Source organism: Bombus fervidus, chromosome 2 (genome assembly GCF_041682495.2).
Source record: "Bombus fervidus isolate BK054 chromosome 2, iyBomFerv1, whole genome shotgun sequence".
NCBI lineage: Eukaryota > Metazoa > Arthropoda > Insecta > Hymenoptera > Apidae > Bombus > Bombus fervidus.
The window spans coordinates 14,553,487-14,571,076 of NC_091518.1; the positions used below are offsets into that span (position 1 = coordinate 14,553,487).

General features: G+C 46.8%; 1 protein-coding gene across 2 annotated transcripts in view; it reads left to right on the top strand.

Annotated features, from left to right (window-relative positions):
* The window catches only part of LOC139995334 (uncharacterized), a 307,852-nt gene that overhangs the window by 275,111 nt on the left and 15,151 nt on the right, over positions 1 to 17,590 (top strand). Inside the window, exon 1 of one of the 2 annotated variants that reach the window (XM_072018728.1) lies at positions 16,740 to 16,745. The exons of the other annotated variant lie outside the window; for it this stretch is intronic. The gene's annotated coding sequence lies outside the window, so the exon portion shown is untranslated. Of the gene's footprint in view, positions 1 to 16,739; positions 16,746 to 17,590 lie in introns of those variants that run through there. 2 annotated transcript variants of the gene reach the window in all.

Consider the following 17,590-nt stretch of genomic DNA (forward strand, 5'->3'; position numbering starts at 1 on the left):
TCTACGCGCGCGTCCCACAGCTACTAATAACGGAGCAAACGACCGGACTTGTTCCACGGTACTTAACTTCGCGGGACATTTCCTGGTAGCCGGGTACACTGAAGTTCGTGTATCGTCGCGCGTAACCTGTCATTATCAGGGATATTGCTTGTATAGCGACACGCATGCATTTGGGAACGTCTCGTCTGTATGTGATTTATTATTTCGAACGTTCGCTCGCGCCTAGCCGTCGCAGCATGGCTGATCACGTAGTTCGCAACGATCACTCTTCAAAAGCATTCGGTCGTTGTTAACAAGCACTTTGCTCGAGTAACGTTACTCGACTAAATTTCATTTGTCCTATAGTCGCAATGAAGAAGATCGAGGATTTGTTTATGGAGTCACCAGGAATTTTCGATTGTTTATGCCAGCTTCTTGCGATAAATCAGCTTACGAATACTAATCGTGAATCAAGATTAGTTATTGCGAGAGATTTTCAGGATTGCGTGAAAGTAATTGTAAAATTCTAGGACTTACGATTTCTTCTCGTAACGGAGTAGTATCATTCATTAGCTGCTTTATAAATAACAACTCCCGAGAAAGGAATAAATCAGCAAGCAATCTTCGCAAGCCAGTGAATAATTTGCCAAGCGTGGGTGGCCGGAGGGCAGGTGGTTCGTTGGAGATCGGTATATCCAGCAAAAACGATCGAAACCGCAGAATATCGAAGCTAGCCGAATCGCGGTGCCGGTATTGCGCTGGCCGCATTAAATACCGAGCCATTTACCACCGGACCGTTTTCCCGTATCGGCGCTAAACGTTCGTTGCCTAACAACACGAGGAGGAAAGCGCATCGAATGGCCAGCTATAATACAAACGTTCCATGAGAAACAGAGAACGAGAAAATGAACGAGGCAATGGGAGAGAGGGAGAGGCGGTCCTGGTGGAGCGCGAGGAACCGTGAACAATTATGGCCGATATGGTGGTGGCGGCAGTGGTAGCACAGATAGATGGAAAGAGAAGGCGAACGAGAAATCGAACGAGAAGGAGAACGCATGGAACGCGGAGGACGGGCATGGGGCACCATGGATCCGCGGACTCTGCGGCCTGTGGTGCTGGCCGAGTACGTCGGGGCTTGGGGTTAATACGGTGGCCAGTGATGCACGACCGACGCAGCGCTGCGGCTGGAGCGGCTGACCGCACGCCAGCTGCCCAACGCCGCTCGAGCTGCCCGCAAAAATCTGTAGCTGACCCCTCGCCGCGGCCGTGCTGTTGCACACAAACCCCTAACCCACGCCCTCGATAGCCCCACGCCACGCTTCTTCGCTTCGCGTTCTTCCGCGTGCACCGCCATCCTCCTATCTTCCTTCTTTTCCCCTACCTCACCGCCTCTTTCACCGGACCTTCGATTACTGGACGCACGTCGATTCTAAACGCTCTCGAGCTTACCGGTAGTCTTGGAAATTACCGCGAGATTAGCGTTTCGACGACCCGCGACTACCGTGCAACTTATGCAAGCCGGAGGATAGCGTTTGATTAATTTAAACGGATGAACGCGAGATGTCTTTTTGCTCGTGGTGAGTGAGGATACTGCCCAAGGCTACGTTGGATGAGGTGTACCGGAATGGATTTGCGTAGGTTGGTAGGCCACGCTTTTTATGCCGTTTTATGAGTCGTAAATATTCAAGCAGACGTTCAACAGCGTATAAAGAATATCGAACAATTACATCGGTTCGAGGATATACAAACGTCTATATTTGAAAATGGAGCATCGATAGACGTTCCGTTCTAAGAAATACCTTCTCCTCTATGCTAACACGTATAAGAAGCTCGAGTTTTGACAAGGCTGTCATCCCTATTGAAACCGAGAAGTCCCAAAAATCACAGCCAATTATGTTCCATGTTCTCAAGTATACAAGCTGTCACAAAATATGTGACCGATATTTTCGCTACAAGATAAATGACACAGGAATCGATTGACATGAAACATATTTCTAGCGTAAAGTAAAACCGTTTGTAACTTGAAAAGTAAGCGTCAAACGACATTTCTGTACGTGAATTTTTTATTAGTTTTGATGTTTAGGATCGATCCCGCAAATATCTCCCACACAGTTTGTATAACTTGAACATCGTCAGAGACCCACTCTTCAAACATAAACTGCGTCGATTCCTCAAGAATTTCCCTTCAAATCGTTTCACGTTTCTATTCCACTCCGTAAACGCTGAAGAATCTACCTGAGACACGAAAAATCGCGGCTAGAGCGTTTTTCCGCTCGGGTGTTGCGGTCTCGCGGCAAGAAACGTCCGCTCCGTAGCGCGGTTCTTCCATTGGGTGACAAGCGGCGAGCAGACGGGTAAAATTGATATTTCACGCACGTCTGCACGGCAGCAAGGTAATTGCGTTTAAACGGCGCGGTTGCGTATGCGACTGCTGCGCCCACCTGTGTCAGGCCGCGTCTAAATAATAGAATTCACGGCGCGCGCGTCTCTCCTGCGAGCGGAGAAGAAGAGAACGTGGTGTTCGATCGCGCGTCATCAGCCTCGTCATCTTGCTGGCCGACACGGAACCGTATGGCGACCGACTACTAATCAACCGACGTGATTCACGGAGCTTCTTCGTTAAAAACGACGCGTCTCCGATTGCCTCCAGGCGAAAGTGTACCCTCGGTGATACAATCGATTTCCTGGCTTTTCGAGTTTTGACTCACGGACCTCCCTTTCGTATGCAGCCACCGGTCGCGCGACTTACTGCCCGCCCGGCTCGCACTTCCGAATCTTGTACGATGACTCGAGAATATTAACGACCCACGACCTCCCCTGAAGTTTATTAACGTAGAATGATCGTGGTTCGTTTGGGAAATTTGAAAGTTTGATGTTTTAGGGGACCGATTTTTATGAAAGTTTCTGGAAAACCAGAGAAGTTTAGTGTCAATAGAAATAAGTTTTTTACATTTTAATTTCATGGTAATAGATTCTTTTAAAGCGAAAGCTATGGAGAACAAACAGATAAAGTTACATTTCCTGTATCTTACAGGGAAACGGTTTTAAGGTTCGATATTAAAGGCGTTGGATCTCTTAGAGACACTATGACTTATGTTGAAATTTTTAAGTCTGCGACCTCCACAGGGTTAAAACAGACAGGTTTACCTTGAATTTTATTTCATGGCTAAAAGCATGTAGCTACAACTTGTCTGACGTTAAACTTCACGGCTACTTCGTGGATATAATGGGTCCTTTTATAAGAGTCATCTGGCATGTACATATACGCTGTAATCTGTAAACTTTTCCTGGTGGGGATATTTTCCGCAATTTTTTGATCACAAATTACCTGCGCGTTATTTCGCCGAGCGTGCGCTCGCGCGCGTTACATTACAGCCACCAATTTACTTTTCTCGAGCGAGGGCGCCTATATCTTTTAATACGTTTCTCGTGGGAACGATTCTCACTCGCACGATGCACTTTACCGCGCGTAGGCTCGATCGAACCTCAGGGCCCGGACGCATCGCGGTAATTTAATTGACGCAAAGATTGCCACAAAAAGTTCATCTTTACATAATGGTTCTTTTCCTTTCCCAGCAAGACGAACGATCATCGACGTTTCCCATGGTGAGCGCGGCAACCCGCATTACCATGCACCACGATCACCCTTGGACTCTCCTAAATGTCGAGCCACGTTTTTTCCTTTTGTTCCTCCGTTTGTCCACCTGGAAGGTCAGGAATTTCTCTTGGTCGTCATTCGAAAAACAGAAATGGAAATATTTCCATTTCCCAACCAGATTAGGTATTATAAAACTTAGACGCGTTTCTCTTTCGTCCATGGACGAATTCATCAACAAGTACAAGGTTTACTTACCCGCGGAGGAAAGTTTGATCGATCCAAAAGGAAACTGGTACGAGTCGAGTACGCTCGTATTATACCGGTATCTTGTAATCGTTCTGCTTTCGTTTTTCAGACAATCGGTGAAACGTTTATCTTTCTTTGCTTGCGATCTGCATTTTACCTTTCTTTCGGTGGTCTTCCTTGTGGTTCTATGGTTATAGATCGCTGACTGGTCAGGGAAAATGGCTCCGATTGTCGAGAATCGGCCTCATTGTCGTCGATTGCCTCTTCAGTGACAAGGATACCGGTCTTCTGTTCTGTTGCAAGAGGGATCGTTGCACGATCGTCCGTTTAACTTTCCCTGAAAACTGTGCACACCGATTGTGCTTGATCGTTATCTTTTGGGATCGTTGGAACATCCTTCGGCTGAAGGGGTCCGTTTCCGGGCGCACGCGACATTTATCCTCACGGTTCGCTTGAACGACGACAAAGCCCTGTCTCCGTGGTCGAGTAAGGGCCCTCTTCCTCTCTGCCTTCTGCAACCGAAATCCAATTTGCATGAACTGCAGCCAAAATGGACGAGGTAATTGGTACACAGGAGAGATTAGGGCTGCGCCAAGGCGACGGATGTCTGGGCACCGTTGCTGCCCCTAAATTCCGCCGTTTGCGGCGCCGCCGGCTTCTTCTAATTGCCATCGTTGGACGGTTTTCAATTAAAATTTGTGCCACGATGTCTCTTGATCTATGATCGCACCACCAACCGTATAAAACCAATTACTTCGCTCGACTTCACTGAAATTACTTCTCAACCATTTTTAGGACTTTGCATTGGAATTCCAATTTTCCGGCTATAATTTTTCATCGCAGTAAGATTCCCTTAATACTTCGTTACTTTTCAACTCGTATTTGCACATATGTTTATTTTCCAATGAAGCGTCTTTTTATCAGTCTGAGAAATCGAGAAGAAGACAAAGCAAATCATTCGAAGCGTTCCTGAGGAGGGACGCGTCCTCGCGGTTATGGCACGAAGAAACAGCGAAGAAAGATGAAGAAGAAGGAGAAGAAGAAGAAGAGCTACGGGAAGAGCTACGACAGCGATGGTGGCGGCGGAGGAGGAAAGAAAGAGGATGAGGACGCTCACATAAATACGTACGCAACGCAAACAAAAACCCACAAAGGACCGCGCTCGCGGAAGATACGATCTTGCGGCATGCAGATACGAGCATACTAATCTCTCCGAGAAACCTCTCCGAGGAAACCGTGTCCTTTTGTTGTATCCGTCTATGAAATATATTGGTGGTTGGCCCGACGTCCGACACGAGGGAACGATTCAATATCATTCCGACGCGCTGGATCTCCCGGTATATTTTTCCGGGATCGCGTCGCCTCTAGATCATCGACCACGCCGCGTACTGGGAAATAGAAATATATACGAGCACCGGGAACGAAACAAAGGCCTGGCTTTTGCACGAGAATCCGTGGACACGCGAAATCATTTTTATCGGCTCGTCAAGTGATGGCCGGAGGAGCTTGCTCACAGGGATGATACATGGTCAAGATAACGTAACATATGTCTGAGAAAACCGATTGTACTTTACGCGAATGAAGCATAGGTTTCTAGTTGGATACTTAAATTAATAACTGATCATTCTGCTGATAGAGTGCTAATGTTGCAAACATTGAAAATTTCCATAAGTCCGTTTCACGATGTTAATGGATCGTATTTACACCGAGTCCATAAAAAATGGCTTGTTCATCCCATTTACTACTACGACCTCGATCCAGTTGTTAAACGAAACCCGATCGGTCCCCTGATCTGTTTCCTTGTCACGAATCGCATATTCAATATCCATTTTACGAACATGGCAAATTATCGATTCCACGGAAAACGATGTCGTAGATCATTGGACCCGGGCGAACGCCAGGCATAATTCGGTTCTTCTACGAGGTCTACGCGTTGTTCGATCCTCTGTCCAGGATCCAGCTAATTTCCAGCATTTGCATGCCGATACAAGGATGGGACGCCGGTGGCAGGCGGCAGTTTCAGTTTCGCCACGCCAATCCAATCATGTAAATCGGGGGTAGCATTATTAGTGGCGGCAATCGAACTCACTCTCCTAGGCCAATAGGAGGTGTGGTGTCGCGGAGGTGGAGGCAGGGCCCGATCCGAAACGAAGGGAGCACCGGCCGTCCAACTAATCCTGGGTTTACCTAATCGCTTACTCCCTTCCTCCTTCGTCTGTGCGCGATTCCGCTCGTTCGCAAAGCGGCTTACCCTTGCACCACAACCCCGTGAAACTCTCGTCGAGACACTAGAGAAATTCCGCATCTGCGATCGAGCAACGTTCGATTTTCCTCGATCGTTGACCTCCTCTTCAAGTACCGTAGCCAACGGCTTTTTCAAGCTTGGCATTCGTTCGTGAACAAGTATTTTCGCCAAATCTACAGCGGTACACGTTTCGAATAAATCGCCATCTTCGTCGTTCCGAGTTTGATTAATAACGTACCACCTTACTTGGCATCGGCCGAGGAATTCGTGAAGGACGATTGATCGTCGCGCGATGCGTCTTCCTTAACGTCGACGATTCCTGTCGGTGACAACACGAGCTAAGATACTTTAAAGGAAACGTTTCGATGCGAAGGAGAATCGGACCAAAATTAGACAACTACGATCAATGTTCTCGAGGTTCAAGCTGGTTTTTAAACGTTGATGTTGTTTCACTACTTTATGGACAAACCACCAACGATCGCTATTCTTAAAGGAGTTCTCAAGTACGTTCATAAATATTCTTCAATTGCGTGATAATAATTTCTCTTACGCCGACTTATCGTTAATGCATCTTCCGTCATGAATGTGGCAATACTATCTCGAAGATATATCTATACCTATACGATGATTTCAACTTCGTTTATCGAAAGCTTGCTAATCGAGAACAATTCTAAAGAGAGACTGGTTCGCTTTCAAGTGCAGCACTCTGTATCGAGGATTTCCACTGCTATCGCGTCGCTTGATATTCGATCTGATCGCGGCCGGTTATCTGTCATCCAGCAGACGCGTGGTCGATGAAAGTACAAAGCGATTCGTTTGAAAAAAACCCAGCTATATTTCCCAGACCTGATAAAAAAACCGATCAAAAATAGATTCATTGAACTTCGACGCGATAACAACGACGTCGTACGTTTACACGGAACACAAAACGGTGGAAGAAAAAGAATTTCTCTATCGAGGGAATTAACGAGGGAAACGAAGGGAAACGATGGGACTGAAGGGAAATATAATCAGCACGCGGCCGATAATTCCTGACAGCGAAAGAGGTGGAGCGGTGGCCGATCGAACGAAAACGTAAGCCGCGTAATCCCCTGTGAAATACCGCGCTGGATCCGAGAACTTTGCCGTACGCCCGAGGACATCGGGGACATCGATTATTCGCGGCAAACCGCTCGCGTTAATCGTTTAAACTCCGCTCGAAGAGGACGTACGCGGCGATCGTACCTCCGCCAGGTACGCGCCACGTTATCCAGCAAACCACTAGACACCAGGATTCGCTGCGGATATCGATACTCGTCCTAGAAGAATCTCGGCTCGTTGCCAGACTATCAGGCTCTATTTCCTGTGAAACTCGATTGGAGATTAACAACACGCCCTAGTGTAGTCGATGGTTTTTAATGTCAGTGATAAGGCTAATAGTTAGTTACCTATGTTTTCGTTTGGTGGGATCGTAATATATGTTTGGATTAAATTTTATAGCTCTGCTTTAAAGAATAGATATTAGTTCGAATAGAGAATATCATACGAATCGATCTTGTTAAAAAAATTGTAAAAAAATCTCTGAATTTTAAGCCTGCTATTCTCCTCCTACCTCGTATAGACAGGATGATTCGAAATGGATGATACATTTCAATAGATCGTTACTTGCACCCTTAATATTTATCAGCTCGGTCAATTAGGAATATAGTAGATGGTAAAGGCCTAGAAACAGGTTGTTCCTGACACCGCAAATAGGTCAGCCAGTATCTAGAACAGCGAGCATTTTCCTGCGACAAACAGTACCGATCCTCGACTTCCGGTCTCCCACGGTTGCACGTGTAAGACATTCCGCAATTTCCATATTTGCTCTCTAGTCATCCATTTGGCGAAATCGTTGCCGGTCGATGCTCGTCGAAGCGAGTCAACGTTTTCAAGTTAATGGACGCGGCTGATGGCGATACCTTGTCGCGTCGCGGCTCAAAGAAGCCACCTGCGACACACCGAGGACACTGCCAAGCAACGATTTCTACCTGCAATTGTGCTTCTCCTTATACGCTTGCTTAATTGCGTAACGGATGTTGATAGCTTTTTTTGGTCGGTGGTCGAGTCAGTTTCCTCTACCAATTAGTTAAGACTTACTCGACAGCTTTTTCTGATATTTTTCAGAATGATACAACTTACCCTTCCCGAATTTCCAGAAGATGACCGTTTATTCCTTGGGAGGACTGTAAACAATGCTGAGAAATTACAAAATGAACTTAGATGTTTTGCAATTGTTCCTCTGGAACTGTGATATGTATAACTGGATTAAGAACTCTGCAATTCTTTTTCATTCTTTAAAACGTTGATGCTTCGAGCATAATCGTTAAAATAAAGCAAAATTCGGACGCCAGAATCGATGGATAAATGATCCAGACTAGGCTAAGTGCGTTGTTCTTAGGATTGAATATTATAGCGAGAATAATAGCAAGAAGCAGTATCGCGCTATCTCGACCGGCGATCGATGGGGGAATTAAAGAGTCGGGAGCGGGATAAAAATCTCGTAGTGCAGTCACAGCTCGTTTGAGCGGATGCCTCAAGTGATTTCGGTTACACCTCGTTTGCACGATCCGGCGTTGTACGGCTCTTATTATTTCCTTGATCTAGGAAGCAGTGTTTCAATCGCGCCGACGGATTGAAATTGCAGGCTCGATGGCGCTGGATAACATTGTGATCACGATGTAAAAGAGAACGCTGGTATCGGTCCGGAGTGGCCAGCGGGAGCTGTTGAACAATCGAGTGTCCCATTTTCAGCAATCAGTGCGTATCGTTCCTTCGGTCCGAGGTGAACGGTTTGCCAGAAGCTGTTGCGGATGTTGTTGAAAACATTTCAAAATATGTATCTAGTTACGTTCGAATCGTTGCTACAGATTGTTCTAATATCTTTTAATTGGTAACCAAGTCATAAGGAATGATGTATGATCATTTCCATGAATATCTGATATATATGTAAGAAATTCCTTGATAATCTTTGCATACGATTTCTTTTATTGGTTACAATAGCTATATCGATCATAATAGATGAACGTTATTCGATCTTCGTAAAAATGTATGTATCTTATAAACTATATTTGTGTACAACGCATTCAGACTGGTTACATTGCCTCCTATTGTTCGTCGTTTGAACCGAAGCCGAGATCGCTGCCATTGCGAATGCTTTTGATAACGAATATTAGCTTCAAAGTTATTAATCATTCGTATGCATGCAAGATATCGATTGAATCGGACAGCAGCGTAAACACCTAGAGCTAAACGGCGTTAAATATCACCTTAGCTCGTCAGAATATATCCAGATACGAGCGAAACGCGGAGATTTCTCAGATATATGAACGGACAAAAGTGAATTTCCTTTTTTCTGCATCTGCTCCATGAATCTACATAGCTACGGATTGTGGCCTGGGTCGTGTTTACTTGGCGTGCAGCTGGAATTACGAGTGAAAAGAACGGTCTAACAAGAAGGGGCCGAATAAATCATAAAGCACGGCTCTTCCGCGCTATGCTAATGACACCTCCTGCATCCTGTATATCCTTGGCGCGGGCCGCGAAAGTTCCTAGTGGCACGCCACGCGGCGTTTGTTCTTCTTTTTACGGGACTGCCGGCAACACACCTCCTTGACGCAATTGCAGGAAATAAAACACTCTTACCCGGACGTTTCCCCCGCATTCACCGAGCGAACAACAGCCACGAGAGGACCACGACGCAACAACACCCGTACTCGGCCGTGTAACGAGCACCTCGGTGCGAGGAAGAAATATCGTCCCCCAGTCCGTTTTTCTTCAATCTCGCCAAATATACAGCACCGATTAATCGTGTCGGTGCTCCTTTCGTTTACGGCTTATACGATCCTGTTGTTTTATGGTCGTGATCCTCTTAGACTAGTAAAAATATTAATTACGATATTCCTTATATCGCATTATTTCTTAATTTCTTTCGCTACAGTTAACTAAATTAACTTTACTCTTTGTTACGATACGTCTTAATCGCAAAAAAAATACAACGAATCTCTTGTAACAATTAAATAGCTTTAAACCGACTTGCACCACTGTCTCAGCCTGTAGTATCATACAATCCTGTTGTCGAGATATAGCAATAGTTCTGTGTATTGTCCGCGCTTCTCATCCGCGATCAGTCGATTCAGACAGCTTCGACACTGGCGTCAATGCGGCGAGTTCCGTCGTAGAAAGGGGAATTCGTGACTAATAGATCCGATCGAAGCTCTAGCCGATACACGGCGGGCATAGACGCAACGAGGCTGATCAACAGGCGAGGACACGCGCCATCGAGCACGCGCCTATAGATCTGACATCTCGACGCCCGACGCCGTACACGTGACCGGAGGCTCGTTACCTCTCCTCTCCTTTCCTTCTTTCTTCCTTCCTTATCCGCCGGCGACTCCGTTCCTTCCTCCACCTTCCCATCGGAAGACACGCGCCCGACGTCTCCCTCGATTTCCCGGAATCGACTTTCGAGAGATCGAATCGCCGCCAGGATCGGGACGACCCACCGCGAGCGGCCACGAGTTCGAGGAGAGGTTCGGTCGCCGAACCGGCTTCCTGCCCCCGCTCGAATCTCGATGTCGAGATGAACGCCGCAGTTAAGAACCGTCCTCGCTTCGCCGGAATCTGTTTACCCTGCCCGATTCCAGGGAAACAAAGACATCTCTGCGAGCCGATTATTCGCGGCAAAGCCTGTTAAACCGCAGCTCAGATCCCTCTTCTACTTCGTCAATTTGTATCTTGATCGGTCGCGATCTACTATATGCGTTATGTATCCTGATACGTGCCCGATATTTCTCTGAAGGGTCTTGGAAGGGAGCCGAAGATGTTCGCAGAAACGGTTGTCCTAAGCGATGTTGCTTCAGATATGCAGATATTTTTGCATTTTGATAATTCTTTTTATGGACAGGATTTATGTCGTCGGACTGTTCTCTCGGTAACTTCGTATGGATCCTCGTGATCTTACACGAAGCGCTATAAAATTATCTATGAACAAATATTATAGATGTATCTTTGATGAATACATTTGGATGGAGATATTTTTTCTTCCAATCCAATTACACGAATGTTCAGAAACCACAAACGAAAACGCTCGTCTTCTTATAATTGCGAAGTCTCGCATTCGATTGGTGCGAGCGAAGAATTTAGGCTTCCGAGTATCATCTTGATATGGAAGTCTTCGATCGCGGCGATTGTAGGGGTTTAATCAACGTGCCACGAATTGACGTAGCCGGACTTGGAGAAGGTCGCGGGTACGAGGCGCGACGGAGGCAAAAATTTGGGCCGGGATCGGGCGCGGATTTTAAGGGGAGTCCGCATACCAGGCAGCGACAGAGTCCCACGGGAGCAAAAGGGAGGAAAGGGCCACGCTGAGGAGACGGCCACTAAATATTGTGTTCGCGCAGAGAATACAGCTCTCGGGACACGTGTAAGCGGGGCCGCGGGATTCCGTATGAGCAGATCGGCCCGCCGATTATACGCTAATTCAACGCAAATTCCTTCCCGGAGATATCTGTATCGCTCGCATACATCAGAGCCCGCGGTAGCTGGCTGCCGTTGTTGCTGCTGCTGCTGCTGCTGCTGCTGCTGCACAGGCCTTCTCCGTGCCGCTCGCCGTGCCTTCGAGCGTCCGCAGTCTCCGGTTAGCTTAATCAGTACCCACGAGGAGACAACTATATACCCACGGCTACATAGTTTTCGTGCACATGTGCTGTACACACATGGACCGTGGGTACACCAAGGACCCACGAAAACCGGCGACTCTGTCGTGCCGCTACCGGTGCAACCGGTCAGCCAGCGGAAACCGCCGGGATGTACTAATTAATCCAGACGGAGATTTGATTATGATATCGACAAAGGATGTCCGGAACTATTCGTCGAGACGGTGTTTGGACTCTTACGAATCGAACGTTCGATCGGAATGCTTTTGCAAAGATCAGAGAGGTTAAGATGCTGGCTGGTATCACGTGTCAGATGCACAAGTTCAAATTCATTGATATTAACTACTGTATACTATGTTCAAAATCGAGCTACCACTAATGGCCATCGACGAGCTTCTCTCACCATCGTGATTCAATCTCGAGACTATTCCCATCTCTAACAACTGACCCTAAACACTCAGTCTACCGAAACGACATACGAAACGTCCCCTACAATTAACAACGCATTAATCCCGTCATTAATCCAGCAAACAAAGCTACATAAGGCAAAAACGTGGCACGAGCTGGCGGAAGATGATGGAACAAAGGGGAGCGCAAATCGCTTGCCAGACTTAGAAGAGAGGGTCAGGATCGACGGTGAACGTTCTCACGCATGACGAAGGCAGCCGGCCAAGGGATTTCCAAGTCAGGAATCGTCGGTAAAGAGCGCGAAGACGACGGCTACCGTGTATATAGGTATGGCGCGCGGTGGTCAACGAAGGTCCAGGGCAGAGGACCGAAGATATATCACGTTGTCGGCCGACATACCATTCTTTCGCGGCAGCCGACACAGTGTGTGCGCGTAGCATTCACAAATTAAGGAGCGCCAAAGTCCACGAGACGGCGTAGGTATGGCGCTATCGCGCTTCATAAAACTTCGTTAGCAGGCTGCAAGTAGACGGCCGACGCGGTATATACGCGCTCGTAGAGAAACGCGCGCTGATGGCCCCTCTCTCACGGCCGAGAGCTGCGGGACTACCGTAAAAATTCATTTTGTTTCCCCGGCCGTGTAATTTCTCCCGGATTCTTGCATCTTTCGCGCCGGACCGTATTAGGCGGTACCGTGTTCGCCGCTGGTCCTCGCGTTCTCACTTCTCCACCGCTGATCACGCTCGTCTGTCGTCTGGTTTGCGATCCTAATCTTGATTAGCACTCCACACGCTCCTTTATACCCTGCGTAAACGAGATTCATTGTGCCGTCTTCCTCGAATCTCTGTCGCTGTAGGCGATGTCACGTGTTGTTCACAGGGTGGTTGAGTTTGTTACGTTAAGGGGATGCCGATATTTTGGTTTTCCTGTCGTTATTTGGTTATACGATATTCAGTGAAAGAGAACAGAGGAGATAACTATTATGAAGTGTTAATAATTCTTATCTTCGTTTTATTTACACAGGTGACAGTTGACTGATCATTGGAATTGCATTTGACAATGTATCGGTGAAAGCATAATTTTAGAAAACTCCTAGTATTTTCCTCTCACTGCGAGTACAAGGTACAAATACCTTATACCTTTCGATAATTAGATTCAATAACTCGTAAAAATAACAACAGCGAATTAACAAGGCAGGTTCGCTTCCCTCCTCCTTGAACTTGAAAACTTCGAGATCATTTAAATTATACAGTGGTATCCTTCCTAAATCAATTCACGACAACGAACCAAAGCAAAGATTATTCTCCGGTATCCACTATACTGAGCAACCGCGTTTATCACGCTTCTACGATTTCGATTTCGATCAGTGAGTTCTTGGTCCTCGCGGTCGCTGGTTGAGCAACGGTATTGGCGCCACGTGCCTCTAATATCAAGCAGGAGGTCGTATATCCTCTCGGTGCGTTGCTCGTTAATTTGCCGTGGAGTCAGCGCATATAGGGCTAGTGGGCGCACAAGGTGCACCCCACACGTGGCTGCACGGACGACGCGGTCACCCACACACGCTTTCACGAACAGACGTAGAACATAGGGTGACGTTGGTCGTGGCAGCGCAACGGTGGCCACGTAAAGCCACACACACAGCCACATCGGGTAAATAGGCATACACGAAAGAGCGCGCGCGTGGTTCTCGTCATTAGGTACGTAGCCTCGTTAGGATGAGTTTTTCCGCCGCTAATGAGGTGGCCTGCAAGTTGTCTCTGGTACCGGTGCAGACGGTCCAGCCACGGTAGTGGCTCTCTCCGTGTGGATCAGGTGGACGTCCGGCGTTCTATGACGGCAGTGTGCGAATCTGGAGACCCGGACACTATTTTTAATCTACCCCCGGGACGCGGACTTGACGGAATTAAAATACATGTCCCTGGGAGCACCGCGAACGCTTGCTTATATCCCCGACGCGGATCGTATATTTCTCTCTTAGCGAACCAGCCACCCTACGTTGGACCGCGCGGAATAATCCTGGTTCTTCCTGGTTGTTTTGCCAACGGACATCTTGTTTCTTTTTCTCTTTTTCCTTCATTTTTCCTTTTTGCTTCTTCTCTTCCTACCTTTATTTCAAATTTATTATATCCCTTACAGAAAAATACTGCTGGAATCTGTTAAAAAATATAATTCCGAAGAAGCGCACAATACCACCGATTGTGAGTATTTCTCCAGTAACTATTTGGACCCACTATTAGTTCCAGCACTAACTAGTCTCGGTAATTCACCAGCTGTAATTCATTACTGACTATTGATCAGTACTAAGCTCTCAGTAGTACAAGCACCAGAATCTAGTAATACTACACTACTCAGAATCAGTACTATATCACTGGTCAATCGATGATATCTGCAGAAGACGCTTTCAAAGCCTTCGTGCTTTCATTCGTGGTCAATTTTTTTTAAAGACGAATGGCGTCTTTAATATTTTTATGTGAAAATCGCTGGAAACACTGCAGTTTGATTATTCGTGAAATAGCTTTGTTATCTTCCGTACACGTTTAACGGAAACACTAAATGCTTAGTGACGATCGACGGGGCTATGCGATCGTCGTGATACCGCGAGGTACCACGCGACAGCGACATTTAAGCGCGGTCGGACGAATGGCGCGCGCGTGTCTGCGCGTTTTTGCGAGACCTGCCCGCGGCCATTAAATTTACGAGCCGTCACGGCTAACTTGCAAAGAATAATAACGTATATGCTCGAAATAATCCGCTGGTCGGAATAACCCGCTATATGGAAATAGCCGGGCATTTGAACGGCTCGATGTCAAAGCAAGCCAGCCCGGATATAACTCAACGCTTAAACGAGACCGCGTTCGCTTCAACCGCTCGTAGACGCGTGCTGTTTTGGATTTAAAAACGCGCTCTTTACATTTTACTCGCGGGTTATTTCTAACTCTCTCGCTTTTTGTCCAGCATGTCACTCGTAGCGTAAACGGACGATTTAAACGAAATTTGCGAAAAACGTTTCCTCGACTTCTTGTTTCGACCCTGAATTTCATCCCTGTAAATTCTCTGACCGTTCATACGGGATGATCCTCTTCCTAGTTAATTGAAAGACAATGTCGCTGATCGCTTCGCGGTTCACCATCTCTCCGTCTCATTTCGCATATGCTACGGTTTGTAAATGAGCGAGCCTCTCACAAGTCAAACTGATCGACTCCACTTGTTCACAATATCATAATTTTATTGCATAAGTACACGCTTAATACTCGATTCTCAAGAAATAAACGAGTTAGTTCCATAAGTTCGTTTTAGTCGTAAGGAAATGACAAATAACAGTAAATTATTGTGCAAGAGCGGCCAGATATAAAAGATCCATCGATTGACGTCCTTTAAATTTTCCACCGAGCGATATCGTCGACCTGAATCACAGCCAAGAATCCAGCGGTCCGTGCCAGTTCCGGTGGAGAATTTTTTCGCCTCGACATCCACGCGGAGTAATTCGAGCCCGGACGCGGACGACGATTCTAGAGATGTTCGGGTCTTCGTGAGTCGAGTTTCGTCGCACCGTGTCCTTCCCTCTCTCGTGAGCTCGCGCCCGGTGATCGACTGCCCTCGAAGTGCTCCACCTCATTCTACTCTCGAGTGCTGTCCGACGTCGCCATTCATCCAGCTCGTTCCGGTCGACGTGGCCGGGAGCCGTTGCTTAATTCGCGAATATTTCACCGGGGCCCCGCGGGCTGAAAATACGCTACAGCTGGTCGCGTCGTGTCTACAACCGGGCCACCGTCGCGATTTTTCCGAAATATTCGCGACGTGGCCCGTAAATTTCCGTCGTTGGCGTATTTTTACGTTCACCCCATTTTACGTTCAGCCTCCTTCTCCGCTGTCTCTCCTTTTCCTAATCGTTTTGTCTCGTTTCTCTGCGAGTATAATCCGTGCGCACAGTTATTTTATTTCGCAGTATGAGTAGATTGTACGATCTATTATCTCATGTTGTTGATGATGTTGCAGACGGCGTTGCACTGGGCGGCCAAGCACGGCGACGAGAACATCGTGAAGCTGATCGCGGGTACCTACAAGGATTATATCAAGAGCGTCAATGAGACTTCGGTGAGTTCGGCAGCGAAACGTGGCTTGCGATCTTTAATTTTCTAAGCGAAGAAAAATTCTATACGGATAAAATTTCTGATGGGTGTCTTAGATTTTACGTTTCTGTTGAGATAAATGACGCAAAGGTTTGATATAAATTTTGTCTCTAATGCGGTTCATCTCTAAGCTTTAGAGTTCATTTGAAATTCGTACAATGTCCTTCTCGCCGGTTTCATCGCGTCAGATGCTTAGATCAGATCATAAAGGCTCCCCGGCAGTATATCTTTTTTTAAGGTATATTATGCAAAGGTGGGCGTATAAGGAGTCCGTATGGATTTTTTAGTACCGTACGCTGTCATCGCGAATAAACTTACGATCTATAGAATGCTATTCGATACTTATATACCTACAACTCAGCAAATATTTTAAGTCTTATCGCATCTGCACCTTTGATGATCGCTTCTAATCTCGTCTTTTCCTATTTCCGGATACTCTGCCAATCTACGATCCACAGAACGGGGTAAGTCTTACTATCGACTTTTCGATTTTAATTCGTTGCGAACATTCCACATACCAAAATCTAATCGCTAAAACACGTAACAAGGATCAGCACACGATGTGAAACGTCAAAGAAAAAGTAATAAACTTTCTCCATAACCTTCCGCAATCTAAATCCATCCACGTCTCTCACCACCTGCCGCGAGTGTCTCGAGCAGCGCGTGGCGCAAATAATAACGACGAACGGGGAGGTAAAAAGAACGAGATCGATAAAAAGAAAAGCGAGGCAAGGCTGGCTGAGAATAAATCGCGAGCAGAGTATCGCTCTGGAATCTACCGTGATCTGTAAGTGGCCGGCGTGCGAAAGGAGCGTAGGCCGCGCATTTAAGCGGGTTGCGAGCGCCGCGTGTCTCTTCGTGCCGGCAGAAAGGCGCAGAGTTTGTCCCCGTGGCAGAAAGGAAGGAAAGAGAGGGAAAGGTAGGCGCAGCGCACAGAGAGAAGACTGTAGATAGGATCGGATGTGTGTGGTCCGCCGCTTTGCTCTTTATAAGACTTATATAAGGTGGAGTGCCCTTCGCGGGGCAAAGAAGGAGGGCAGAAAAGAGACGAACCCATGGAGAAAACGAGAGAAAGAACGAGAAAGAGGAGAGAAGGTTGCTCGTTAGCGGCTCGCGACAAACACCGCTCAACTACCGCACACGTTCTAGTTAAACAGACCGATAAAGATAGAAATATGTAACAACTATGTACAGCGAAAAAGATGTAATGAAATTCATCGAAATTCAATTTAGAGGTAATGGGAGCCTTTAGATCGACTAGAATATTTTACAGGTTTATCGCAAGGAAACGGTTACGTGCTGCACAAGG